This window comes from Schistocerca nitens, chromosome 7 (assembly GCF_023898315.1).
Source record: "Schistocerca nitens isolate TAMUIC-IGC-003100 chromosome 7, iqSchNite1.1, whole genome shotgun sequence".
Classification (NCBI taxonomy): domain Eukaryota; kingdom Metazoa; phylum Arthropoda; class Insecta; order Orthoptera; family Acrididae; genus Schistocerca; species Schistocerca nitens.
In genome coordinates, this window is record NC_064620.1 from 401,816,919 (window position 1) to 401,842,966 (window position 26,048).

The 26,048-nt window shown below is 41.7% G+C and overlaps 2 non-coding genes across 2 annotated transcripts; one reads left to right on the forward strand and one right to left on the reverse strand.

Annotated features, from left to right (window-relative positions):
• Nucleotides 1-3,383: 3,383 nt before the first annotated feature.
• Nucleotides 3,384-3,458, reverse strand: Trnat-ugu (transfer RNA threonine (anticodon UGU)). Its single transcript has one exon. It is a non-coding gene; the product is annotated as a tRNA-Thr (tRNA).
• Nucleotides 3,459-20,098: 16,640 nt separating this feature from the next.
• On the forward strand, nt 20,099-20,173 carry Trnas-aga (transfer RNA serine (anticodon AGA)). Its single transcript has one exon. It is a non-coding gene; the product is annotated as a tRNA-Ser (tRNA).
• Nucleotides 20,174-26,048: the final 5,875 nt, after the last annotated feature.

Here is a 26,048-nt window from a genome sequence, read left to right on the forward strand (position 1 = left end):
GTATTTGTAAAAGTAAGTAGGATTATGAACTGTAGGCAATTTCATTGAATATATCTGATTTAACTAACTATGTAACTTTTTTATGTTCAGTAGACAATCACCTCTGTACGACGTATTGGCATGGCTGGCAAATCATTGTAATATTGAGATTAGATTATGAGTCCGTACCTACCGCAGCAGTCTTTGGAAACGATTTAATTACGAAGTCCGATTATTTCAGTTTTATTTCACGGTCAACTACGAGTAACATTGCCTTTACCAAATAGCCATTGTCAAGCGTCTGATTCCGAATAATTAAACGTCCACGTTCCAGATAAGGAAATGTCAATTACAACCAATCACAATCATATACATCACAAATAGTGAATAATTGAAATATTTTATTTATTATTTTTTATTTATTTTATTTATTTTATAAGTACACTTCATCTCATTAAGAAAAACATGACGAGTGCTACACATTAGAAAGTGTTAAAGCCAGACACAAGTATGGTATGATACTGAGCCACCTCTTGTTAAATAAACTACAGAGGGAGAACTGTATCTAATTTTCTTCTGGAAACTATAGACCACTGTATCAAGATGGGCGTCTTTGTCTATGGTACTACAGAGCGGATCGTTTTTGGTAAAATCTCTGTTTACGGAACCCATGATGGTTTTTATAGTGTATATTTTAAATCTCCGGACCTTGTTCCATAATTCTACAACAGGCGCTTTGCAATATGTTTCCTATCACTAATTCCCTCATCTACTTCTATGATCGGAAAATCTCACGTTTGTAAGCTGCTACAGGTCTAAGACATTGACTCGTTTCTCCACAGCATCATCTGCTTTGGAAATGAAAATTTCGCTGTGGGAAGGTTATAAGTGGAACGCAAGGTAAATGCATATACATTATGAAAGGTTTTGACTTAGTCCGACATGTGCTAAATGAGCCACTGACCTAACATCCCGGCATGTAGCGAGCAGAGTATCGCTAAGAGATCCAAGCTATGTCGACAAACGACACTAGCGAATATTAATAGCAATCTCAGACTTTTCGCTAATGGTACAGTAATGTATGATGAAGTAGCAGAGAATATTGTGTTTTGGTACTTTTTACAGATCGACCTCTAGCCAGCCCTGCAACACAAATTTAATACACTTTCTTATTCCACTTCGAAACAGTCAGTATTTCAAGATAATGGAATTCTGCTGCACTTGTGGGCCATAGGAAGCTTACATAATGCAACTAAATTTATAACAAAAATAGGGAAAAGGAAATAAGAATGACATTATAATTAACCAAGGAATTCAACACGGCAGCAGTCTTCATCCAGCTTCATACAGTGTGAGTATAATTGACATTGTTACGCGGTGGAATGAGGAACCAGAAAACAGCAATGGAATGAAACTGGATAAGGACTATTACAGAAAATCATTCATATATGCTGACGACCAGACTATAACAGCCACTTCAGAACAAGAATTACAAAACAATATTTTTATATGAAACCAATTTGACCAAAATTATAATTTCAAAATATCTGTAGAAAATACGCAAGAAATGATGCAACACATGCGCTTACAAAACAAAATCGTCGAGCAAGTAGGTCACTTTAATAACACGGGCTACGACATTTCTTTTGATTATGATAAGAAGAACAGATATCAGGGTGGCATTAAACAATTAACAAAACCTGAAACAAAAAGACAAATAAGTAAATACAGTTGCAATTCTATAAAACATTAAGTGTTCCAGAGCTGCTTCACAGATTAGTGGTCTTGGGCAGCAATGAAATCCTTCGGATAAGTTAAAGGATGCACACTAGTAGATAAAATAAAAAACGAAAATATTGGAACTGAGGATGAAATATTTTTAATAATAGAACAAATCAGAAATAAGCGTAACATATACACAGAATGCAACAAGACAGATTTCCCAAAAATGGTTCCTCGAAACTAGTCTATGAATGTTGTTGTTGCTGAGAGTGATGATGATAATGATGATGTTGATTCTGAAATGATAGAACTTACTTTGTGTCTGCTGCAAACTTTTTCAGAATTCACGAACATTGGTCCGGAAGATTAAGGATTTTCCAAAGGTAAAAAACTGTTCCTAGGTACAAGATAGTCATGTATTTAGGGCCAAATCGTCTATTGAGATTTAAATTGTTGCAGTCGAGAAAATCTTCTAAACGCTGTATTTCATAGTCTGTGAATTACATTATTACTCTACTGCACACCAACAACGAGTAACAGAAATCGGTAAAAAGTAGAATTTTCAAAAACCAATTACAAGCTGAAAACATTCTAAATTAGAAGCTATTGACGACTAACACACATTTCCATTTTCGAGACAGGGGAAATTGTTATCACTAGAGACCGGATTATATGCATTTGCAAGTTGCATATGCATTTGCATATTTGGCTCCTTTTCACAGGTTATTGCTTCTTTTAACTAAAAATAGCGACGATGCATATTTTCGCAATATGCTAAAAATATTTATAAAATTTTAATGGGCGGTCTCTAACTCGATCTCGTTTTGATGTCCCATGGATTGACCGCGACCTAGAACTGTGTGCAGTCGCTAATCGAGAGGCCACTGCCTAGCGAAATCATTACAGGAGAGGAACAGGGACTGGCAGACAGCGTCAATGCTCTTGCGCTCGCGCCCCCAATTAGTCCCCTCCGCTGTCACAACGTACGCGTCGGCAACAACTACTTTAACTACGCAAGCTTTCAGTCGCACGTTCTTTGTTTCAGTTTAGCTTTCCATTTAGTTGTACATAGTTGAACGTGTTTACGACGTGTAGTGTCTAACGTGTTGTGCGCCATGCCGCCCGAGAAAAGAAACGTCGCTTCGTGGACAGCTGAACATCCTGGAACATTTACATATGACGGAATTTTTTTTATATTATCGAGTATGCGACGAAAACGTTTCGTGCAAGAAAAAGTTTCAAATAGCCCAGCATGTCAAGACAAGTCTTCATATCGCAGGAATGCAGAAGAAAGGACCACGACAACAACTTCTGACAACAACAAGTTGCAGTAGCAGGGATTTGTCCAAAGGTATAAAAAAAAAGTCGGTTTAACATGGATCTAAGTGAAGCATTCCTTGCAAGCAAGATTCCTCTTCACAAACTTACAAACTCTGTCCTCAAAGGCTTTCAGCGCAAATATTGCTTAAATCAAAATATACCAGATAAATCAACATTCCGGAAAAATTACATACCGACAATTTATGTAAATTTTCTGGAATAAAATACGCAATGAATTCAAGGAGAGCATTAGCTGGATTTCAGTTGACGAAACGACAGACGCTTGCGGAATTACAACGAAATCCAGACCTTTAGCTGCTTACAGGAGTTGATAAATATCAACAGGGACAGTTGAATATGTGTGCCCTGACCAGGAGTCGAACCCGGGACCTCCTGCTTACAAGGCAGATGCTCTATCCGTCTGAGCCATCGAGGACACAGAGGATAGTGTGACTGCTGGGACTTATCTCTGGCATGCTCCCCGTGAAACCCACATTTCCATCTTAGTGACCACACACTACGTTTGTAGCGTCCCTGCCCACTATATTCATTACTCGCGGCAGTCAATCTACCGATTCCAGCAAGAGTTCGGACAACGTGAGTGCATCCGCACTGAAAAAGGTCATTGGCCGTTAATGAAAATGGTATCTGTTCTTTCTCACATGTGCGATAGAGCAGATACCATATCCTTACAGATAAGGACATATCATCTTCATACAGACACTTGTCGCCGTTACATTGCAAATTTAACTGTTTGTGCGTTAAAAGAAGAACCTTCTTCTTCGTATTTAGCGGCCTACATAGAACTTGAAAAAGTAAATCATCCTCGATCGCCAAATTTGTAATGAGGGTATCAGAAAAACGTTTTCAGAATCTTCTGCAGATGAAAGGGTGTTTGTTTTTATTTAAAATGTTCCTCAAAGCACGAAAGTCCTTCCAAGTATTTTATCCCAATTTGATTCATGTGACGTGCTTTGCTCATGGAGTACATCGCCTTGCTGAAGAAGTACGTTTCACGTTTGTGAATGTAAAGAAACTGATTTCATTCACAAAGAAAGTGTTTCTAAAGGCTCCTGGTCTCATGAAGACCTTAAAAAAATGTAACTTTATATCCCAAACCAGTGGTAACTCTTTGGGGTATGTGGGTCGAAGCTGTGTTGTTTTACAATGAATATTTAGAGGCCATTAGAGGGGTAGTAAATGACTTCGATAGCGCAGAGGCTTTGGCAGTTTGCCAGTGCAAGGAAGCTTTTAATGATTCCGGTATTAAGACAATGGTGTGATTACCCCTGATTTTAGCCATATACCTGTAAGTATTACAAAGCTTGAAACCCAAGATTTGACGTTGAATGAATCTATTCAGTTAATGAATAAAATTATTCTAGTGAACTCCTCATTGCCGGAGGTATCCCCAAGGAAACTTAAAGAAAAGTATGAAAACATTTTAAACAGTAACCTAGGCTTTGAATCCTTGTGCCAATTTGATAGTTTTATTAATGGGATGGGTGGACAGTTACCAGAAACAATAAGTGCCAACATAGCACCCAAATTCAAATACTGCCCAGTTACCTCAGTTGATGTAGAACGGTCCTTTTCTGTTTATAAAAATGTTTTGAGTAGTCGAAGACACAATCTGACTACCGAACATTTGGAACAGTACTTGGTCGTTTATGTTTACCATAGTAGAAAAATGTAAAATAAATTGCAAATGATGCTTTGATTGAATAGTATTAATTAAAAGTTAATGCTGTACAAAAAATTCATGATTGTATGTTGTTTTTTAAATAAAATATTACGGAGTTTTTAGTGTGCCCCTCTGCGTGTGATACATCTCGAAGTTAGTCCTATACATATCGATTGTTTCGCAGCGACTCATTCGCGTCGCATCCGCTTGTTACCGACAATAACAGCAAAGTAGGAACAATTCTTCGAACATGGTATGCGTCCCCATTTTGAAAATTGTTATAAAATAATCCCAGAAAGGCCCTCTTCCTAACCTCTACCAGAAAGTATTCAGAAAATGATATCAGCGTTCTAAATGTAGGGATTTTTCGCATGGCCGGCACTCTCCCTTCTAACAGATATGCACAGATTCAACATCGAGATATAATTCACGCACCAGCGAACGTATTTTTTATTATTTGATCCTGCATATTTCGATACTTTTCAAGCACTTTTAAGCATTTGTCATGCATATTAGCATGAGTATTTTAAGGTTTCTATGATGAATACTTATGACATTAAATAAACTCAGTTCATTTGCAAATATCACGTCTTCCATAGTCGAAGATCTTCTTCCTGAAACGTCCGACGACATATAGCTTAATGTGCACACATTATGTAACTAGTTTTGCGAATATTTAGAATTTAACTCATCATAAAACTGTGTCCTCCAGATAGCTTCAAAATATTATACACCACTTAAATATGGTGAAATTTTAACACACAAAATATTAATTTTTGTCTCACAAAAACATAGACAGTAGAAGATTCAAGAATCTGCTTAAGGCAGTCTCTAGTGCGTATTGGCTCTGAGCACTATGGGACTTAACATCTGAGGTCATCAGTCCCATAGAACTTAGAACTACTTAAACCTAACTAACCTAAGAACATCACACACATCCGTGCCCGAGGCAGGATTCGAACCTGCGACCGTAGCAGTCACGCGGTTCCAGACTGACGCGCCTAGAACCGCACGGACACAGCAGCCGGCCTCTAGTGCGTATTCTTCCATGTGATTCTAAAACCGGAAACAACAGCAAGGACTCATCATGTGTTCCTAGATAAACTGTCCCTCAGATAGCACTGTCTCCCCTAATAAGTACGTCTGGGAACAACCGATCATTTGATGTTAGTCTCAAGCAACAAAAAGTTACTTAAAAAAGTCAATGAGAACTATTAGAGTAGATTCGATTTTCTAAAAACAATTCTCAGCATTAAATAGTATTTTATTATTTTTCAAAATGTTATATAACACATTGTTCACGATTTATGCTGTTGTTTCAGAAAAGCCACAAACTTATTGGAGACTGGCCTATAACTTCGTATATTTTGGTAATCGCCCTTTCTATGAAATGCTTTTGCTATTAATTGTTATAAGATGGTGTAATATACATATGTTTTTTAACGTTCGTTCGTTATATCAGTTACGTAAGGAGTTATTCTACTGGAATCTTGTTTAATGTTCTCATACGGGATGTCTGCTAGACTAAAGGATACATTATAGTTTACGGTTAGTCTTCCGGTTACTCTTACAGGAGTATTCCACCTAGCATTTCCTATATATGAAGACCTACGCCTCACCCATGCGTACCACCGGTTACAGAAACACCTTCTTTGTGACAGTTTTCTCTCTGTTTTGTTTCCAAATCACGTCAGAGGTCTACTGCGTGTTTTCTGTGTTTGCTTCTGTCAGAGGATCCTCTGTAGTAAACACCACTTAAATATGTAGAACTTTTAACACACAAAACATTAATTTATCTCTCACAACCACATAGACAGTAGAAGATTCTAGAATCTGCTTAAGGCAGTCTTACCAACGTATTGCTGGAGGCCCTTGTAAAGCTCTCTCTCGGCCCCTATCCAGCTTTCGGACGTTTCGCTGCCCTTCTTTTACTTCCGCTACTTTTTCCTAAACTGGGCTATGTCCGGACTACGATATTGCCAACATGCTTGACATTCCTGAAGGCTACCTGTCGCTCTCTTCAGCGGCAGAGGTCAGCGAATAAGGTTAAGGGGAAGCATCCCCACATCGACTGACGTGCCGTGCGACTTTCCGTGTGCGCATCTTACCTTTCCAATAACGTCCAGTCTGCATGGTGGGCTACGGTCAATGGGAAGCGCCTTCGCGGAATTAATCTTCCAGACATTCCGTTGTGTGTCGCCTGTAATGTTCTGGATACGGACGAGCATCGCCTGGTGTGTGGAGAGGCGGCAGTTGTCTTGCTATTGGAATGATTGGTGCACGCCGTAATTATCGGTACGACTCCTAATCAGACATCTGGTCCTCCTTCTGGACTCGTGATACTTCCCAAAAATGAAGACCAACTCCGTGAAGTGGACTTATGGGCACGCAATCACTACTTGTTTGCTGACGCCGAGAAAAATGTCCTCGATTTTTGGCACAACGTTAATGAACAATATTGTGCAGTTGTCCGCAATCCCAAAATGCAGACAGTTTTCCTCCAGTTTCCTTTGCAGTGTCTTTCTTAAGCCGTAATGAGGAGTCGATCCACGTCATTTCCACTCTCACAACTGGTTATTCTCTGGTCACCGAAATTTTCTTCTCCGAAAAATTATGCGTCGCTAGTCTCGCTGAGTCTGGCGACTTGCCGCTCCTTCGTCATTGTGACGTCCGTTTTCTGCTATTCTCGGTGATACGAATAACAACGAAAAATATAATGAAAAAGGGAAAATAAATAAATCATTGACGTTCTTTGTACCACTACTTCATGTTCCCTCCGCATTCTTGGTTAGAAAGGTTACTTTCGAAGAAAAGGGCGGTTAAGGCGGCCGCTCACGTAAAGCGGGGTATCTGGGTTCGAGACCAGGTCTCGCACAAATTTTCGTTATCGTCATTCCCTTATACAACTGACGGTTTTTCGTATTCGCAACTGCAAATACTTTTCATGCATTTCATAACGACTGTAGACGCTGCAGCCCCTGCTCCTTCAGACATATATTCATGCACAATTGCATTGCTCTTCTTATCAACACAGGCACTGCAATATCGTTTTTTCTGTTAGATGATTTAAATGATACCAAATTACTAGATTTAGAAGTGTTCAGTAAAGGAAAGCCGAAGTTTCGTACTTTGCATTTAAGAATCGTTCACACAGGGCACTCGTACATACTACCGTCGTTTGACAATCGCACAGACTCCCACATGGAGAACACAGTAATAGGAATCCCTGGCGTAGACAAACAACTGAAAGAGTTTACAGCAGGTAAGTCACCAAATTCGGATGTAATCCAAGTTCGGTTTTTACAGAGTACTATACGACATTAGCCACTTATTCGTACTTAGCTTGCGTTCATCGCGAATCTCTCGCTCACTGCAAAGTCCTATGCGATAATAAATTTCCTTGAGACGGAAAGTTTCAGTCCTCGTATCACCACCGTTTTACAAGGCACCGCTCTTGTCTTTTTCTCGCTTTATATCCTGAGAACCGTAGATGAAGGGCAACAAACTGATTCCATATTCCTAGATTTCCGAAAAGCATTTGCCACAGTGCCTCAAAGCAGACTGTTAACTTAAGTACGAGCACACGGAATATGTTTCCATGTGAGTGTCTCGACGACTTCTCGAGTAACAGAACCCAGTACGTTAGCGCCGACGGCGAGTGTTCATCAGAGACAAGTGTTTCGTCAGGAGGACCCCATAGAGAGGCGTGAAAGGACCGCTGTTGTTTTCCACATACATAAATCAACTGGCAGGTAAGGTAAACTGTAATATGCGGCAGTTTCCTGATTATGCTGTGGTGCATGAGAAGGTGTCATGGTTGAGTGACTGTAGGAGGATACAAGATGACTAAGACAAAGTTTCTGTGTGTTGGACAGTAGCTGGCTCTCATTGTAGAAAAAGATGTAAATAAATGCAGATGAGTAGGCAAAACAGAAAAAAATGGCTCTAAGCATTATGGGAGTTAACATCTGAGGCCATCAGTCCCCTACACTTAAAAATACTTAAACCTAACCTAAAGACATCACACACATTCACGACCGAGGCAGGATTCCATCCTGCGACCGTAGCAGCAGCGCGGTTCCGGACTGAAGCGCCTAGAACCACTCGGCCACAGCGGCCGACGGCAAAACAAACCCATAATGTTCGAATACAGCATTAGCAGTGTCCTGCTTGACACAGCTACATCAGTTAAATATCTAGACATGATGTTGGAAAGCGATATGAAATGGAACGCGTATGCAAGGATTGTAGTGGACATAGCGAGTGGTCGACTTCGGTTTGTTAAAGGAATTTTAGGAAAGTGTGTTTCATCTGTAAAGGAGAGGTCATATAGGACACTAGTGCGACCCATCCTTGAGAACTGCTCGTGTGTTAGGGATCAGCACTTGGTCGGTTTAAAGAAAGACATCGAAGCAATTCAGAGGCGTGCTGCTAGATTTGTTACCAACAGCTTCGAAAAAGGAAGCAGGTATTACGGATATGCTATGGGAAATCAAATAGTAATCCCTGGAGGGAAAGCAATGTTCTTTTCGAGGAACACTGTTGATAAAATTTAAAGAGCCGGCATTTGAATACTGACCGATTGTACAGTCGCCAACGTACATTTCGCGTAAGGGCCATTAAGATAAGATGAAAGAAAGCAGGGTTTTTACGGGGGCATACACACAGTCGCATTCCTCTCGCTCTGTTTGCGAGTGGAACCGGAGAGACAATAACTAGTAATGGTACATGGTACCCGCCATCACGCATCACAGGATAGCTGGCGGAGTATGTATGTATGTTTATATGCATGTATGCAGGTAGATGTAGTTTTTGAGTGCGAAATAGGTGCGTAATTAGTCTGGCGACCACCTGGAAACTGTCATAAATGGGTAGAGAAAGCTAGGGATAGCATTCTGGGCATTCAACCTCAAATATCAAAGTATGCTGGCAAATTAATATTTCCCTCAGCAGTAGACAAGTAAGATTTTCAGATGAGTGCGCAGTAGTTAATTGCTTCAAGTATGAATCATACAAGTATATCTTTCCCTTTGGCACAGTAATCAGGAAGATAACTCGGCAATTGGTCAAATTATTCGCTTCCAGCAGCGTCGCCTTGGGTCTGTCATTAACGAGGATTAATTCGGCTAACAGGGATGGGCGTCAGAGTCGCAGAACTTTGGTCAATAACGCCTTTATTCCGCAAATTATAGCTTTCCACCAATCACACCTCGACCCAAGACACGACGGAGGGGCAAACTGGTTTCGGTCGGCTAAACTGAATTATTAGTTCTCTAACAGAATTATATGGTCGTAGCAGGAGTTCAGATTCGGGACCAGTTTCTGTAGCATTTACAGCTGCGTTAACAGAGCATTTCGTGTTATAAGCGCCTCTGCGTTCCCACAATATGGACATGGAACTTTATACTGGCGGCAGTCAGTTTGCTTGTTTTTTCCCGTGATCAAGCTAACAGACGGACCGCATAAATGGAACACTTATGTATGAAACCAAAGTAAACTTAATTTGAACTAAGCTTATGAAAACGGATCTCGGTCACGATGTCTCCATATTTTAATGAAACCCATCCCTCAAAGAGAAAGTGTCATGTCATATTTTTTTCGTAGTGCCTTCGTCTCAGTGGAAGTTTTCTCCGCAGTCTGGCTCTACAAGAGTCCACATCATTATTCCAAGTCATCCATCTACAACGAATTAGCTTATTTCAAGCAATTGTTTCGGCAAATTCCCTATTCTTGATCGTCGATTGAGATAGAATGCATAGTACCAAACATCGCTGTAGTCATTTTTACGCTACCCGCTGGCTGTTAGACATTGTAAAAGACACAACCGCCTTTTTCAGACCCTTACTTTAGCGATGACTTTTCTTTAGGTCTTGCTTCAGCATCAGAGATTAATGAGTTATCAGTTAAAATACTTCTTGAAAAGTGTTTCATGGTGAATGTGAATGTAGCTATGCGGAATACATTTTAAGTTAATGTATATATCTCGTCAATAAAAGGAATGGCTATTGCTTCATTAACTAGAAGCTGTTATTCGTTAATATATCCTCATCGTTGAATTACCTAAGAAAACAAAAGAACAATAATCCAAACAGTGGTTGACCTAAAATAACAAGTCCCTTTTGTCATAACTTTGTCTGGGAGTCTAGAATTTTGTTGTTCGATGAATCTGCTACACGTGTCAATTTTAAACATTCGGGTTATTCATTTTAAACCCTACAATAAATACAAAGACATCCAGTGCCAATCGCTACCAGATATGACTATCGCTATTCTAGTAGTAATTGTATATTTAATATGCTGCCTGGCTAGCTTTATTATACATGGCTACCCAGATTTTTGTCTCGTGCTATGAAATGTTTAGTCACATTACTTTAGTACGTACAACAGATAAGAAAATTCTAATATCTCCAAGTACGATAACACTTGCTCTGGCGTTGCGCTAAATTTAACCGTAGTTACAATTCATCAACGAATGGAGGTACAAAGTTGTATTATAGTACAGGGAAAAAGGAGCCTAAATCGCATCCGATAGCACTTTTTGACAAGTCTCGTATTACAGCTTTATTGAAGACTGTTGCTCGCAAGTGGTAAGGACAGCCAATGGGATGTGGGGGGGGGGGGGGGGGGGAGGGGAGGAGAGGGGAGGGGAGGAGAAGAGAGGAAGAGGGGAAGGTAGTCCAATGTTAATCGAGATCCCACGGGACCTCAATTTGCTCTCTTTCAATGGAAACCATTTGAACTCTGTGTCCTGTCATAAGATTATTATTTTATCAATTTTTGTGTTAAATTATTGTTTAAAAAATTATCCCTTTGCTGATAAGAGCTTCGCACAGCCAGCATCACGTGCGACGACATCATAGACGCCGATGTCGACGTTGGCCCTGATTTCGACGTCGCACCTGAGGGCTATATTTTCACACTATATAATGATTCAAAACATACAGCTCTAGAAGCAAGGCTATGCATGGCGTACAACACTCCCCGCTGGATGGCGACACAACCACAATCTCTGCACATTAATGCAGAAGAGAATTCGTGCAATTAACTGGATGAAAATATTAAGAATCATCAGATATCCAATAAAAATGATTTAAAGAACGCTTTACTAGAAGAGCGATGTGAAATTACAACACAAACAACAGCTTCTCTGGTGAAATACACGACGACTAACAATGCAAGGGGTTATAAAGGGGACCTTTACTTTTAAATCTTCTAGTGTTCTTGTTGTAGTCTTCATTCCAAAGACTGGTTTGATGCAGCTCTTCATGCTACTTTATCCTGTGCAGTCGTCTTCATCACCGACTAATTACTGCTATCTAGATCTGTTTTGAATCTGCTTACTATATACATCTTTTGGTCTCCTTGGTCTCCCTCTACGATTTTTACCTCCCTTAACCATAACACTTCCCTCATGTATTAAACTGGTGATCCCTTGATGTCTCAGAATGTTTCCTACCGACCAAGCCCTTCTTCTAGTCAGGTTGTACGATGTATTTCTTTTCTTCCCAGTTCTATTCAGTTCCTCCTTATTAGTTGCACTCTCTACCCTTCTAATTATAAGCATTCTTATGTGCCAACAAATTTCAAAGGCCTTTAGTCTCTTTTTGTCTGAAACGTTTATCATACACGTTTCACTTCCGTACATGGATACATTCCATAATAATACTTTCAGAAAAGACTTCCTAAATCTTAAATCTGTATTCGATGTTAACAAATTTCTCTTCTTCAAAAACAATTTTCTTGCCACCAGTCTACATTTTATATCCTGTCTACTTCGGCCATAATTAGTTGTTTTTCTGCCCAAATAGGTCCCCAGTCTAATTCCCTCAGCGCCATCAGATTTAATTCGACTACATTCCTTTATCCTGGTTTTGCTTTTTTATGTTCGAATTGTATCCTCCTTCCAAACACCTTCCATTCGGTTGAACTTCCAGGTTCTTTGCGGTTTCTGACGGAATTACAATGTCATCGTAAAACCTTAAAGTTTTTATATCGTCTCCCTGAATTTTAATCACTACTCGAAATTTTACTTCGGCTTCCTTTACGGCTTGCTCAGTATACAGGTTGAATAACATCGGTGATAGGCCAAAACCCTATCCCATGCCCTTTTCAATAACTGCTTACCTTTCATGCCACTCAACTTATATAACTACCTTTCGGTTTCTGTGCAAGTTGAAAATAGCCTTTCGCTCCCTGTATTTAACCCCTCCTACCTTCAGAATTTCAAACAGAGTATTGTAATCAATAGGTTTGTCTTTCCTTAACCTATCATCTAAAGTACGTCGTATGTCCAGCATTGACTCGCGTGTTCCTACAGTTCTCCGGAATCCAAACCTTTCCCGATGTCAGCTTCTACCAGTTTTTCCATTCTTCTATAAAGAATTCATGCTAGTATTTTGTAACCACGACTTATTAAACTGATAGTTTGGTTATTTTCACACCTGTCATACCTGCTTTCTTTGTAATTGGAATTATTACATTATTTTTTTAATCTGAGGGTATTTCACCTGTCTCACACATCTTGTAAACCAGATGGTAGAGTTCCGTCATGGCTTGCTCTCCTAAGGCTGCCAGTAGTTTTACCGGTATGTCTTCTACTCTCGGAGCCTTGTTTCCACTTAGGTCTTTCAGTGCTCTGTCATCTTCTTCTCGCAGTATCCCATGTCATCTTCGTCTACATCCTCTTTCATTTCTATTGTATTGCATTCAAGTTCATATGCCTTACATAGACCGTCTATATACTCTTTCGGGAGAGTATCTTTGACTAGCGACGAACGTAAACAAGTGTGTCTGTCTGCTGTTGGAAAAGTATTTAAAACAGTGGATTAAAGCAACTGTTACAGTTCGTGAACTTGACTTTGTTATAATCTAATTCACAAACAACTGTTGTCAAATTCGTTGTAGCGTAGAGATGCTTCTCACGTGTAATCAAGTTAAATAGGGCAGCTTCGTCGGCGTGGAGAGCTCTTTAAGTAGTGACAGTACGACGCCGCAGTCAGCTGTTCTGAACAGCGAAGCTACGAACGTGCGTGGAAATAGGCGCGCTATTGAAACTTCCACGACTGAATCGTATTAACAGACACCTGCTGCCCCAGCAAAAACAGCAATCTTCTGTTTATAGCGATAATGTAATCTCATCTGAAAGGTGTCATCATCGACATTATTCCCATTAGCGTAATATATGACTGTAAAGTCGGTGAGTGACATAATTTCTCGCATATTACACATTTCTCTCTCATATCTCTCGGCAACATTTGTATTTTTGCTAGAACTACTGAATATGTAGTTTGATTAGTGCAAGAGGGTAATTTGTGCGTTAAAGAGACAATGACAACAGTAAGGCGAGTTTTTTAACTGATGTATTTTTATTTATTAATAATGCTGTAATTGTTGGCAAAATGTCTAAATTGGAGACGTATACCAGGGCATGTCAGAGATATTCTAACTAGCTCCATGGTTCAGGGATGTTCTCATATAAAATCATTTTGTCACACTGCTCAATGCATATTCGACGACTTAAGCAAAGTACCATCCACGATACAGATCCCCTATGACGGACATTATTTCAGAGTATATTTTACGATGGATGACGTTGTATGTCATCATTGCAAAGGTGTTGGTCATATTAAGAAAGATTGCTCGCAGTTACTGACTATAACAAATGGTGAAACTGAATTTCCTGGTCTCGTACACAATGCTGCTACACAAAAAGTCCATACCATGGGTACAACTAACAGCTCCAAAATATACAATACTCATGTGCTACAGTACTAGAAATATCACCAACGGTACAAGATGGAAAAGAGCAACATACATCTGACTCTGGCCGTAATACACAAGACTCATGTACTACAGTACTAGAAATATCACCACCGATACAAGATGGAAAAGAGTTACATACATCTGACTCTGGCCGTACTGTTTTAGAAAAATCACCTAAACACCCAAAAAGACGTAGATCTGTTTTAGATTTTAGTAAGGACACTGTCAGCAGTTCAGTCGTCACTAATAACAATATTTCGTCCAATGAAAACTGTCAAAAAAAACTGTCAATGTTCTTCCTATGGAAACTAATGACTTACGTGAATTTAGCGAGGCTGACGAATCTAATACTAAAGCTGACATAGCGTCAGGCGCAGTAGCTACCACTGACACACTACCTGCATCTGGTGCTACACAACAAAACTATGATATGTTACATACGGAATCAGGATGTGATGAAGAAATTCATAAAGATTACCTCATGTCTTCAAAAGAATTCAAAGCCTTTTTGAAAGCGACAAGAAATCATAAAATAATACTTATAATTCCAAAACAAATCATTAAAGATTTTGTACTTTGCAACAAGTGATTGATAATTACAAAAACCAAAGCAATCGACGAACTTTGTCACCTACAACGATTGTTAAGTGTGATTAAAAAAGAAACGGTCACTAAATGAGATACGTGTTTCTTACTTCTGTGTTCAAGCAAGAACATTTCAGTAGCATGGATATGTCCGAAGTGAATAGCATACAGTGCAAACAGAACACTGATTATCACTAACGGACACACCAAGTATAAGCCCAGGAACTTGATCACGTGCTTACAAATAAATCTACAGCGCTCCAGAGCTGCAACAGCTAACTTAATGCAGCGTGTTGTGCTACCTCTAATTAACTTTTATTTCATACAGGAACCATGTTGTTATCAACAAAACGGAGGTAGAATCACAAAATACTACAGGATATTTAGCGCAGGTGACACAAGGTAAAGGGCAGAATACAGACAACGAACAAAGATATTGATTCCGTAACGGTCATCCACTTGTCAGTGTCCGACGAAGATGCAGTATTTCTAGAAACAGTAGAACAAAATTTTCGATTTTTCAGATATAATGTGTACTTAGATGTCACAAAACCCATAAAAGATAACCTGAGAAAAATTGACGACATGATAACCTACAATAAAGGAGTTGGTTTATTAATTGCTATAGATAGCAATGCAAGATCTAGAATGTGGCGTAATACAGTAAAAAATTCCTGAAGAAAGAAGATGGAATAATTTCTCGTATCCACTAATCTGTACATACTGAACGCGGGGAATCACAGATCAACATTTGAAAATAATAAAGGAAAGAGCAATGTTGATTTAACTTTAGTCATTCATCTATTGTGCCCAACGGCATTTCCTGAGAGCATAATTAAATTAGAGAATTTTTTATTAGAGACGAAAACCTGGGAGACTGTGATGGATGTTTGTTGAAAGAACTCGTGCACGAAAATTTAACAAACACAGACTTATAAAATGTAAAGGAAACAGACCAGGATTTGTCAGCAAAACTTCAATAAGAAACAAATATTGAAACTGTTATCACAGAATTTGAGGAACTTCTAGGTTTACAAAGCCAGCCGAAGTACAGAACTGGAAGAAAGTCTGTCCTGTGGTGGACATCTGAATTAACTGCAATGCGATAAAAACCAACACGTTAAAGTGAATACAAACACGGACAAAGGACAGCGAAAATTTTAATGAGGTACGAAGGAATAAGTATTCCAAAGAGGAGAAGGAATGCAGCACAGCTATACATAAAAAAGTTTAGTAAGCAGCTTGAACTCAGCAACTAACCCTTGGAATGTAGTTTATGGAATCACATCAGGGAAAATCAGAACTAATACTGGGCGTATGTCACCCCAGTTCTTTTTTGCACCGTAAAGCAAAACACAAGAAGAACTAATACTCCCATGACAATGCTAAGGAAAACACGACAACGACTAATTTAACCGAAACTGCCACCTATTATGCTCGAATACTTTCTGCTAGAGGACGATGCTATTCAAGACACGGAACACCATGAATTAATAAGATCCCAAGGCTACGACCCAACTGAAAGGTAGATGATGTAGCTTATGCACAGACAGGAATGGAGGAAATAATAACAAACGTGATTAAAAACAATACTCCTGGTGAAAATGGTGTTGCTGGTAAGATTCTTCGTCGATTGAATAGCATTATTCCCAACTATCTTGCCGCTTTATATAACAATTGCCCAAAGGACGGTTGCTTTCCGAGACTGTGGAAAAGAGCTAAAATAGCACCCATTCTCAAACCTGGTAAAGGAAACAGCATGGAAGTGTTCACATTTTTTTCCCATCAGCCTTCTGTATATGTAGGGAACAGTATTGGAGAAGCTATTAATTAACAGAATTATCAGCGTATCTTCTCTAAGGATTTCCTAAGTAATAATCAGTATGGATTTAATCCACAGAATGGGATAGTCGATGTATCGTTGGCTGTTAAGAACTTCGTAGAGGAGAGCGTATCACTACGACAGTATGGTTTGATGTTCAGGGAGCTTTTGGCTCAGCTTGGTGACCCAGCATCCTTAATGCGATACTAGAATTTGAAGGTCGTAGGAACTTATATAACCTAGCAAAAAACCATTTTAGTGATAGAACAATAGTGTTGGTGTTTAACAGCATGCGCTACGGTCGCAGGTTAGAATCCTGCCTCGGTCACGGATGTTAGTTAGGTTTAAGTAGTTCTAAGTTTTAGGGGACTGATGACCTCAGATGTTAAGTCCCATAGTGCTCAGAGCCATTAGAACCATTTTATTAACACCATGAAATTAGAAAAGAAGAAGACAAAAGATTGCCCACAGGGGTCTTGCTGTGGCCCAGGTTTTTTGAATATACATAATAATTCTCTGCTTGGTTTGGATTACACAGCAAACACGAAAACGATAGCATTTGCAAATGATTTAATTCTGTTGAACAAAGCAGATACTATCGTTCTTGCTGTTGAGCTCTGCAATATAGAAATGGAAAAAATCACAGCTTGAATCCAAAACAAGAATATCATTTTATTGAGCAAAAATGGAAAGTAATGCTAATAATAAGGAGAAGGCATAAATACGAAGCAACAGCTAGTATCGTTCTGACGGATTAAAATATTTCGGTATAGTTATGATTCTAAATTTATGGTTGGTTGATTGATTTGACGGGAGGGGACCAAACTGCGAGCTCATCGGAGCCATCGGATTAGGGAAGAATTGGGAAGGAAGTTGGCCGTGCCCTTTCAAAGGAAACATCTTGGCATTAGCCTGAAGCGATTTAGGGAAATCACGGAAAACCTACATCAGGATGGCCGGACGCGAATTTGAACAGTCGCCCTCCCGAATGCCAGTGCTACCCACTGCGCCACCTCACTCTGTCTAACTTTGTGTCTCATTCTTTGTCCATATCGGTGAAGGTCAACGAGGAGACGCCATAATACCAATATTGGCATATGCAGCTTCTGTGTGGATTCACGCACTAAAGGGAAAATATAACTATATTTGAGGAATCCAGCGCTTAATTAACTTAAGGATTGCTAAGGCTTACGGAACGACGACGGTGGAAGCATTGTGCATTCCAACAGGCCTTACGCCAATAATTATTAAATTACAGGCCATAGCTGGAGAATACAAAATTACAAATATTGAACACGTAATCCATTCTATACACACTGCTTTAGATTGCAAACGAGACCCTATCCACCAACTACAGTAACTTCAGAAGAAAATTAGAAACTCAAGGAATATCCTTTATGGATTTGTACCGATGGGAGATTTTCAGAGAATGCAACAAGTTTAGAAGAGGTAATAGTGGTTAATGAGACACCTACTTATCAGTTAAAGTACACACTAAAAACTGGGTGCAGCATTAACTAATCAGAAGAATTAGCAATTTTGCGAGCTTTAGAGAAACTAGAGAACTTACGAGAAAAAATGTTAAAATGGTAGCTGTAATACGCACTAACAGTAGAATTACGCTGGATTCATTAAAATATTCCAGGAATAATACATATTTGATAGAAGAGTTCAGAAACAAAATTAGGGAACTGCGGCAGAAAAGTGGCATCTTAACTAAGAATGGACGAAAGACACACAGGAACGCCTGGGAATGAACTGGCAAACAAGCCAGCCAAACAAGCTGCTCGAGAAAACGCAACAGCAAGCTACAACAAAATCCTTTCGTCTGTAATCAGTAGGAAGCTAAGATGCACTGCCATAGAATAATTCAAATGAGAAGGGGATGAAACTACAAAAAGGGAGAACACAAAAGACATTTTTCCGACATTCAGCATCGTCTTTCCATAAAAGTTACCTCACTCATCTAATCTTACAACAATGTTATCCGGGCATGGAAAATTAATGTCTTACTACCATAGGTTCAGCCTAGCTCCATGTGCTGCTTGTAGGTGCGAAGAGGGTGATCAAACAGTAGACCACCTGAATGAGATTTTCACTCTGCAGCGGAGTGTGCGCTGATATGAAACTTCCTGGCAGATTAAAACTGTGTGCCCGACCGAGACTCGAACTCGGGACCTTTGCCTTTCGCGGGCAAGTGCTCTACCAACTGAGCTACCGAAGCACGACTCACGCCCGCTACTCACAGCTTTACTTCTGCCAGTACCTCGTCTCCTTCCTTCCAAACTTTACAGAAGCTCTCCTGCGAACCTTGCAGAACTAGCACTCCTGAAAGAAAGGATACTGCGGAGACATGGCTTAGCCACAGCCTGGGGGATGTTTCCAGAATGAGATTTTCACTCTGCAGCGGAGTGTGCGCTGATATGAAACTTCCTGGCAGATTAAAACTGTGTGCCCGACCGAGACTCGAACTCGGGACCTTTGCCTTTCGCGGGCAAGTGCTCTACCAACTGAGCTACCGAAGCTAGTTCTGCAAGGTTCGCAGGAGAGCTTCTGTAAAGTTTGGAAGGTAGGAGACGAGGTACTGGCAGAAGTAAAGCTGTGAGTACCGGGCGTGAGTCGTGCTTCGGTAGCTCAGTTGGTAGAGCACTTGCCCGCGAAAGGCATAGGTCCCGAGTTCGAGTCTCGGTCGGGCACACAGTTTTAATCTGCCAGGAAGTTTCATATCAGCGCACACTCCACTGCAGAGTGAAAATCTCATTCTGGAAACATCCCCCAGGCTGTGGCTAAGCCATGTCTCCGCAGGATCCTTTCTTTCAGGAGTGCTAGTTCTGCAAGGTTCGCAGGAGAGCTTCTGTAAAGTTTGGAAGGTAGGAGACGAGGTACTGGCAGAAGTAAAGCTGTGAGTACCGGGCGTGAGTCGTGCTTCGGTAGCTCAGTTGGTAGAGCACTTGCCCGCGAAAGTGGAAGGTCCCGAGTTCGAGTCTCGGTCGGGCACACAGTTTTAATCTGCCAGGAAGTTTCATATCAGCGCACACTCCACTGCAGAGTGAAAATCTCATTCTGGAAACATCCCCCAGGCTGTGGCTAAGCCATGTCTCCGCAGTATCCTTTCTTTCAGGAGTGCTAGTTCTGCAAGGTTCGCAGGAGAGCTTCTGTAAAGTTTGGAAGGTAGGAGACGAGGTACTGGCAGAAGTAAAGCTGTGAGTACCGGGCGTGAGTCGTGCTTCGGTAGCTCAGTTGGTAGAGCACTTGCCCGAGAAAGGCAAAGGTCCCGAGTTCGAGTCTCGGTCGGGCACACAGTTTTAATCTGCCAGGAAGTTTCATATCAGCGCACACTCCACTGCAAAGTGAAAATCTCATTCTGGAAACATCCTCCAGGCTGTGGCTTAGCCATGTCTCCGCAGTATCCTTTCTTTCAGGAGTGCTAGTTCTGCAAAGTTCGCAGGAGAGCTTCTGTAAAGAGTGGAAGGTAGGAGACGAGGTACTGGCAGAAGTAAAGCTGTGAGTACCGGGCGTGAGTCGTGCTTCGGTAGCTCAGTTGGTAGAGCACTTGCCCGCGAAAGGCAAAGGTCCCGAGTTCGAGTCTCGGTCGGGCACACAGTTTTAATCTGCCAGGAAGTTTCATATCAGCGCACACTCCGCTGCAGAGTGAAAATCTCATTCTGGAAACATCCCCCAGGCTGTGGCTAAGCCATGTCTCCGCAGTATCCTTTCTTTCAGGAGTGCTAGTTCTGCAAGGTTCGCAGGAGAGCTTCTGTAAAGTTTGGAAGGTAGGAGACGAGGTACTGGCAGAAGTAAAGCTGTGAGTACCGGGCGTGAGTCGTGCTTCGGTAGCTCAGTTGGTAGAGCACTTGCCCGCGAAAGGCAAAGGTCCGGAGTTCGAGTCTCGGTCGGGCACACAGTTTTAATCTGCCAGGAAGTTTCATATCAGCGCACACTCCGCTGCAGAGTGAAAATCTCATTCTGGAAACATCCCCCAGGCTGTGGGTAAGCCATGTCTCCGCAGTATCCTTTCTTTCAGGAGTGCTAGTTCTGCAAGGTTCGCAGGAGAGCTTCTGTAAAATTTGGAAGGTAGGAGACGAGGTACTGGCAGAAGTAAAGCTGTGAGTACCGGGCGTGAGTCGTGCTTCTGTAGCTCAGTTGGTAGAGCACTTGCCCGCGAAAGGCAAAGGTCCCGAGTTCGAGTCTCGGTCGGACACACAGTTTTAATCTGCCAGGAAGTTTCGTTTCAGTAGACCACCTGCTATGGATGTGCCATGAACTTAATACAAGGGTAGAAGCCATAAGGAAGAGAATTTCAGGAAAGGGAGGCAGCTGGCCAGTCTACAAACCTGTTATAGTAAAGCTATACATGAACGAATTTCACAAATTTTGCACCGAGCGAGGTGGCGCAGTGGTTAGCACACTGGACTCGCGTTCGGGAGGACGACGGTTCAATCCCGTCTCCGGCCATCCTGATTTAGGTTTTCCGTGATTTCCCTAAATCGCTTCAGGCAAATGCCGGGATGGATCCTTTGAAAGGGCACGGCCGATTTCCTTCCCCATCCTTCCCTAACCCGAGCTTGCGCTCCGTCTCTAATGACCTCGTTGTCGACGGGACGATAAACACTAAATCTCCTCCTCCTCCAAATTTTGCAATTAATAAGGTGCATATTATGTTACTAAAAGTTTTTTAAAAAATGATGTTCTAGCTGGAAATAATCATATCACAAGTTTACCGTTGTGAGTATAGCTATTAGTATATTTTTATCGTTTTACGTTTTCTATTGTGAATACTTATCATGCATACTACTGTAACTCGCTAAAATTAGGCTTCTTCTTTATGTATCTTGATATCTAAACATGTAGTATTACAAATATTGTAATGAAGCATGTTAAATAAATGAAATGAGAAATATAGGTGGTATCCATCTTTCACCTTGTGAAACATGCTTCTAAATCTTTACCTTTTTCCCCTATCCATTCCTCACTAGCCACTTTCCATTTCCTGCGAATCTAGAATTTTATTTTTTTTCTGCCTGCTTACTATGCTGCATTTATACATTTTCTCCTTTCATCAGTGTTTTTTCATTTCTGCCAACACCAGTGAGGTAGCTGTTGTAGTGTAGAAACTGCGTGGTGACGCTAAATGTTGCAGTTTCCGTTGGTAGCACAGAGCGCCGATTGCGTCAGCATTTACCCTCACGCGTCACCACCCACTGCAAAGACTAGCCTTTAGATTTTTGTTCATCATTTTCAGCAATTGCTTCTGAAGAACGCCGATGTGAAGAAATAGCACGCTAGTTACTTTAAACATTGTTTTTTAACGCAACTGGTATTCTATTTCTTCACATCGGAAATCTTGCTATTCTATTCATACTGCCACCCCCACAGTGCAATCGGAGTTCTTCTTTTGTGCCACATATGTTTGTACCCGTGGTCTAGGGGGGACAGTTCCGCTTCGAGCGCCGAGCGGAAAGGTTCTTGTTTATTTCACTTGCCGCAGCGTCGCTTGTATGAACTTCTCCTCTTAACTGTTGTTCGGTCTGCCGAGTGAGTCGTACAGCCTTCGCTCCGCGTTACTGTTTATTTGTGTTCGTCTACTTGCAGAGGCGTCGGCCGCTCCACGATGGCTACCGTGGTTAGAACGTGTATTCCACTAAAAGGTACTGTGAGCTTTACTTTAGATAAAACAACACGACACGTGCAGTCCGGGTCTCTAGAAATCCACGACTGGCTAGTCGACACAATTCATGTGAACTCTGATCAGGTCCACACCACTTACTGTGAAGCAGACGAGTACGTGTTTTACGTGATTTATGGATACCCTTCACGTTGAAAGGTTACTGTCTCGACATGGTTCTCAAGCCCCGTTCAAGCATCGAGATAATTCCGTTAGTATGGTGTCACTCGCAGATGGTGAAATCAAATATACCAATGTTCGAGTGTTCAACCTCCCGCTGGAAGTTGATGATAACTTTCTGAAGGACATATTAACTCCTTATGGCAACGTGAAAAACGTCCGTCGTGAACGCTGCTCTACTCAAGACAGATTACAGAGTTGTAGTGGAATTCGTTCCGTGGAAATGCATGTCAAACGCAATATTCCATCACATATACTATTGTGTGGTTATCGCGTTGGCGTCATGTATACTGCTTCCTATCTAATGAAAGTGGACACGTTCGGTCTAACTGCCCGCGTAGGGTTTTTGTATTAAAGCCGTCATTAATGAAGTGTCGCAAATTGACAGTTGCTCATCTTGTTCCTTCCCTTCCCACCTTCGGATCTACTTCTGCTTCGGATCATAATGAACAGACAGTCAATTCTAATAGTCGTGTCAATGAATTTCCGCCTTCCCTTCCGCGACAGGTTCAGAATCCTATTGCCCCAGGATAGAACCTGTAACCGTGACAAACAAGAGACGTCACACTCAGGATGGGGACAGTGGGGATTTGGCTGTGCCTTCTGTCCCAACCTCCTCCGCATCGATTCTATCGCCTGCCCCTCTCGATGCTACGATACCTCCCGTCTGTTGTACTGTGGGTGGCAAAGAAGTTATCTCCACCATCCTTCCTGCTTGCGAAGTGGTTCCTCCTGAGCTGCCTCTGTGTGGTGAGGGAGCGGAGTTCTCCACTTCGTCCTCGTATTCTCCGTTACAGTCTCAGCCGATGCAATGTCCTCCTGCTCCTTCGTCTTCAGCCGCCGACGGTCTCCTGAATTTGTCGACTACAGTAACTTCCAAGGAGAATAAGTATCACTTGGATTGGCAGTTCCACAGAATGCTTCCGCCTTACTGAATGGAACTGCATTACACGACCATAATTCGGAGGGGCAGGAAGCTGTGCCTATGACTCCTCCCACGCCCCAGTCTATAAAGGCCGTCATGCAACGTAGCGACAGAAACAGCGTATACAACCTGACCGTGCGGTGGCACGTAATAAATCTACGAAAAAAGGTTGCAATGACGGGGGTTCTGGTCCCACGGTGACTGATTCCTCTTTGGATTCCGCAATGGATATTGACTCTCAGCTGTCTACCTAATTCTGCTCTGATGTTCCGTATATCCCTGTACAGCTGTGATCAATGATCCAAGACTACACGTTCCTTTCCTTAAATGTTAACCGTGTGGAATCAGAATTGCGATTGGTTTCTCTGCGTCAGTTCATTTACGATTCATGTGCGGACACAGTCTTCTTACAGGAGGTCTTATTTAGCCATTTCTCCTTACCTGGTTTTAGTGTGATCTTTAATGTAGCATCCGAATATTCTACAGGGACCGCCTCATTCTTTCGCGTAGTCATTCCTATCGCTGAGGTCGAAATGTTGGATTCTGGCAGGGGCATAGGTTGGTAACTTTTTAATATTACCTTGGTTCTTTTAGGCGCTCTTCTGGCACTGGATCGTTCGCGTTTTCATAAAGCACTCTCCATCTTCGGGCCACAAGTGGCCCATCGGGACCATCCGACCGCCGTGTCATCCTCAGGTGAGGATGCGGATAGGAGGGGCGTGTGGTCAGCACACCGCTCTCCCGGTCGTTTTGATGGTTTTTCTTTGACCGGAGTCGCTACTATTCGGTCGAGTAGCTCCTCAATTGGCATCACGAGGCTGAGTGCACCCCGAAAAATGGCAACAGCACATGGCGGCTGGATGGTCACCCATCCAAGTGCCGGCCACGCCCGACAGCGCGTAACTTCGGTGATCGCACGGGAACCGGTGTATCCACTGCGGCAAGGCCGTTGCCTGTTTTCATAAAGAGAATATTGTTTATTTATGTAAGTCATCCGGGTATTCTGTTGTGTGGTGATTTTAACGGTGTGTTGCGTCCTGCAGATCGATCTCCAAATTTTAATTTCTGTCGTGAATTACATGAATTGGCCCTCTCCTTACACCTGAAAGACCTTTCGATATGTAAATACCCGACGTTAGTTAAATTTACTCACTTTACTGCGACTTCCAGTAACCAGTTAGATAGCTTTTATTTATCCGACTGCCTGCGCGATTGCATTCTTAATGTTGAAGTAATCCCAGATTCCTTTCGGATCATTATGCTGTAACTATAGCCCTCAATCTAGAACAGCAACCAGTTAAAATGTTTCGCACTTTGTGGATGTTAAACGTCGCTCACATAGCTGACCCGTTTCTCGATGACGTGATGCGAGCCGTGAGGGAGCGTACTCTACCGTCCACTGGGAAGTAGTCTTCTATCCTTTACTGGTGGACACAGCTGGCAAAATCGAGGCTCAGCCAACGTCGATGCTTTTTTGTGGTGCCAAAGCGCGAGACTTTCGGAGAAATTACAAATATTACTATTTCACCTTGGGTGAATGTTATGATGCTGCGGATCACGCCTCTATAAGAATGTTGGATATTAGGAGTGTAAAGGCAAAATTGTTGACCTCGAAAAAAAATACAAATGGAATGCGATCGAAACAACAACCATTGGTAACGGAGTAACTGACTTCCTAATATCATTTGCTCCGGCATGAGACCCGTAGCCAACGGGCTTGTATACATTCTCTCACGACAAATAATGAAAGTATCGTATCGGAGCAAGCTGATATAGTGCGTGTCTAACACCAATACTATGTAGACAAATGGTTCAAATGGCTCTGAGCACTATGGGACTCAACTGCTGTGGTCATAAGTCCCCTAGAACTTAGAACTACTTAAACCTAACCAACCTAAGGACAGCACACAACACCCAGCCATCACGAGGCAGAGAAAATCCCTGACCCCGCCGGGAATCGAACCCGGGAACCCGGGCGTGGGAAGCGAGAACGCTACCGCACGACCACGAGATGCGGGCACTATGTAGACATCTACGAAGTCGAAGAGTTCAGTGCAACCCTGGGGAAGTTTACAAACTTATTGTGGGATCGCCTTCTCACATGTCTCCTGGTCTGGATGGACTTCCCAAGGAATTTAACGGTGCTTTTGGCCGCTGATAGGTGCTACCTTTACGACTTTTTTGAACGAAGTGTTACAGGTTAGAGTGGTGCCAACCTCTATGAAAGTTGGAAAAATTGTTTTAATCCCGAAACGCCCTGGACCAGCTTCTCCTCATAGCTTTCGCCTGAAAACTTTTTTAAACTTTGGTTATAAGACTGTGGTGAGGGCAGTTAATAGTAGGATGTCGGCTGTGATGGAGATGATTGTTGCCAATAAACAAAGCTGCGTACCTGGTCGTAGCA